This window comes from Tarenaya hassleriana, unplaced genomic scaffold (assembly GCF_000463585.1).
Source record: "Tarenaya hassleriana unplaced genomic scaffold, ASM46358v1 Cleome425, whole genome shotgun sequence".
NCBI lineage: Eukaryota > Viridiplantae > Streptophyta > Magnoliopsida > Brassicales > Cleomaceae > Tarenaya > Tarenaya hassleriana.
In genome coordinates this window covers 34,796-38,385 of record NW_010967026.1, presented here as the reverse complement: position 1 = coordinate 38,385, position 3,590 = coordinate 34,796, and the positions used below count along the sequence as shown (strand labels likewise).

The following is a 3,590-nucleotide window of genomic DNA, read 5'->3' as shown; positions in this document are numbered from 1 at the left end:
CCCCCTATCGATGTATGTAGTCAAAGATTGATTACGGTGCTTTTAATTTCGTCGTATAGGCATTCCGTATACGATTATTTCCTAAATCTTTTCATTTATAATGAAGCTCCTTTCCTCGAATTTGGAGAATCTTTTCATTTATGAAGATACCAAAAAAAGGACCAACGTAAATTAAATGCTCAAAGATTTTATTCCAAAATTTTTAGGATGATACCAAAAACAACAGGTGTTGTCCAAATCCTTGCCATTTGTTAAGAGAATTAAATGCTCAAAGATTTTATTCCAAACGTTTTACGATAAGGCCAACGTAAATTTAGTTCTAAACCCTATAAATAGAACTAGGGTTCTTGACGGACCTCTTCAACAACCACATAAAAACCATTTCCATAAGCCTAAAAAAAACCGAACCCGAACATGTCGAAGGTTTACTTCACAGTAATCTTGTTCGCGCTCTTGATCACAATGTCTCGTGAGTCCCCTCCACAGCTTCTATGAGATGTTTTTGTATATCTATCTATCTATCTATATATATATATATATATACACGTATGTATACGTATATAATATGGTTATTTTAACAGTGTTGCGTACAAATTATATTTGTGTTAATGGCAGACGTGACATGCACGAGAGAGATGGGAGACTCGGGAGAGGACAAGTCGAGGAAGGTGCCGTGCACTTCGGACAGCGACTGTGGATTGATGAGATGCTTCGTAGGTGTGCCTAAATGCGTTAGTGGCGTTTGCCATTGTCGCTTCAAACCTACTAATGCCCCCGAAGCAATCTGAGACCGTTTTAGCATTTTGTTGTTCTGAATTAATAAATAAATAAATCAATCAATCTTGACAAAGTTTCTTTTATGTCTCATATTCTCGCACATCGAAGGAGTATATTGCTGTTAATTTTTCATTAGAATACAATTATATGGCGAATACTATATTTCTAAATATTTTGTTCGGTAATAAATAAGTTTAGAAAAATATAAAAATGAAAAGTTTGTTATTAAGAAAAATGGGAAATTGAGAGGAAGAAGCAACGCGAACCAATCTAATAAGCGATTTTAATGAGTTGGAGTAATATATAGTAAACTAATATATGATTATAAAATTTGAAAAATACTTATTAATTGTGTATACGTTATTAACGCAATTAAACCAACCTGCAAAGCATCTCATATTTTGTAACAAACTGTATGAAATCTACTATTCAATGTATTGAATTGAACATACAGATTGTTGAAGACCGAGATGAACAAAACTATAGGATCGAGTGGTGTTTTTGGTTTCTCGGCGTATTACGAGCCGGCAAGACAAGAGTAGGGTTTTTAGAGAAACGATGAGAATAAAAGAAAGAATTCTCTTATTGATGATGAGTATACATACGTAAGCTATACATATATACTATTATACGTCCTTTTGAGAAAAGGAATTTGAGTAAATACAAAGACATATAAAAGGAAATGTAATATCTTGTAAGACAAGAAAAGGAAGTTATATGCATGTGCTATCATGGTTTCCTTATTCTCAAACGATCATGCCGTTGTGTTGTCCAAAGAATCCGCAATTCCCGTAATATCATCAACATTCCCCCTCAAGATTGGTCGGGAAAAATCGACTAGACCAATCTTGGAGAGGACGCGATTAAGCACGAATGAACTTGTTGCCTTTGTGAGGATATCCGCGAGTTGATCTTGGCTTCGAGTATACTTTGTCGTGATAAGTCCTTGAACGATCTTCTCTCGGATGAAATGGCAATCAACTTCAATGTGCTTGGTTCGCTCGTGGAACACGGAATTAGCTGCGATATGTATTGCCGCTTGATTGTCACAATGCATCGGAGTAGATTGCGTAATATTAACTCCGAGATCTCTTAGCAATTGTTGCAACCATAGTATCTCACTTGTTGTATTAGCCATAGCTCGGTATTCGGCTTCTGCGCTTGACCTTGCTACCACGGTTTGCTTTTTGCTTTTCCACGTGACTAAGTTTCCTCCAACGAATGTGCAATATCCGCTAGTCGGTCGTCGATCCATCCTATCACCTGCCCAATCCGCATCACAATATGCTATGAGCTCGGTATGATTGTTGTTTGCCATCCAAATACCCTTGTTTGGTGTGCCTTTCAAATACTTGAGAATCCGATCTACCATGTTCCAGTGAGATGTTGTCGGAGCGTACATCCATTGGCTGACCTGATGCACGACAAAACTTATATCAGGACGAGTGATAGTAAGATATATAAGCTTACCTACTGTCTGTCGATATTGTGTCGGATCATCCAACAATTCCCCCTCGCGTTGATCCTTGAAGTTTTCTTCTATTGGAGTTCGAACCGGTTTGGCGCCCGCCTTGCCCTTATCCTGTAACAACTCAAGAAGATATTTTCTCTGCGAAAGGAACAACGCGTTAGCAGACCGAGTTACTTCAATACCAAGAAAGTAACTTAGGGAACCGAGATCTTTGATATTGAATACACTTTGGAGATATTGCTTTGTATTTTGAATCCCGACGGTATCACTGCCGGAGAGGATGATATCGTCGACGTATACTAATAGGACGATAATGCCGGTTGAGCTTTGTAAGGTAAAAAGGGAATGGTCCGAGTCGCAACGCTTGAAGCCTCGAGCAATCAACGCCGAAGATAGCTTGTGATACCAAGATCGTGGCGATTGTTTCAATCCGTATATAGCTTTCTTGAGCTTACAGACTTGGCCCGGAAGAATTGGACGATTAAGACCCGGTGGAGGGGACATGAAGATGTTTTCCTCGAGATCTCCTTGAAGAAAGGCATTCTTTACGTCCATCTGCCACAAAGACCAATTCGAGTTAATAGCCAAAGATAAAAGAACACTGACAGTTGGTAACTTAGCTACGGGTGCGAATGTGTCCGTGTAGTCTTCGCCATATGTTGGGTGAATCCTTTGGCGACTAAGTGGGCTTTATGTCTCTCGATAGTGCCATCACTGCGGTACTTTATTTTGTATACCCACTTGGAGCCAAGCACATGTTTGTCTTTCGGTGGGTAAGTGATTTCCCATGTCCCGTTTCTTTCTAAAGCTGCGATTTCTTCAGCCATCGCCTCTTGCCATATTGTATTATCCTTTGCTTCCTCATAAGAATTTGGTTCAATATCCTGTAAAATGGCACTTAAGAAGCACTGTGATTCAGGAGGAAAATCATGTAAAGAAAAATGAGCATAGGATTGAAGATACGCAGGAGAGCGACATGGTCTTGTTCCGCGGCGAAGATGTGGTTGTGACGTTGAGGAGTCTGCAACGTTATGCATGGGAGAATCTGATGCCGAAAATTCTCCCTGCCCAAGAAGATCGTCGTCACAAGGTTGGTCTTCGATAGGAGTGGACAAGTCGGGTGCATGCATGGGAAGAAGCTCCTGATGTTGTCCCAGAGCATGCACGGGGATTTCCACCGGAGATGGTCCGTCATTGTGTTGTGTGTCTTCGATCAGAGGAAGACACGGACCTGCGATGTCACTAGAAACAAGAGGAGAAGAGGAATCTAATGGAGTTTGAGAGGGAGAAATAACCTGTTGCCCAATGAAGGGCTCATTTTCATGTGAAACCCATGAAGGAC

At 40.1% G+C, this 3,590-nt stretch overlaps 1 long non-coding RNA gene across 1 annotated transcript; it reads left to right on the top strand.

Moving 5' to 3' along the window:
- The first annotated feature begins 364 nt into the window (after window positions 1-364).
- On the top strand, window positions 365-867 carry LOC104825204. The gene is made up of 2 exons (XR_773552.2): window positions 365-469; window positions 616-867. It is a non-coding gene; the product is annotated as an uncharacterized LOC104825204 (long non-coding RNA).
- The last annotated feature ends 2,723 nt before the right edge of the window (window positions 868-3,590 follow it).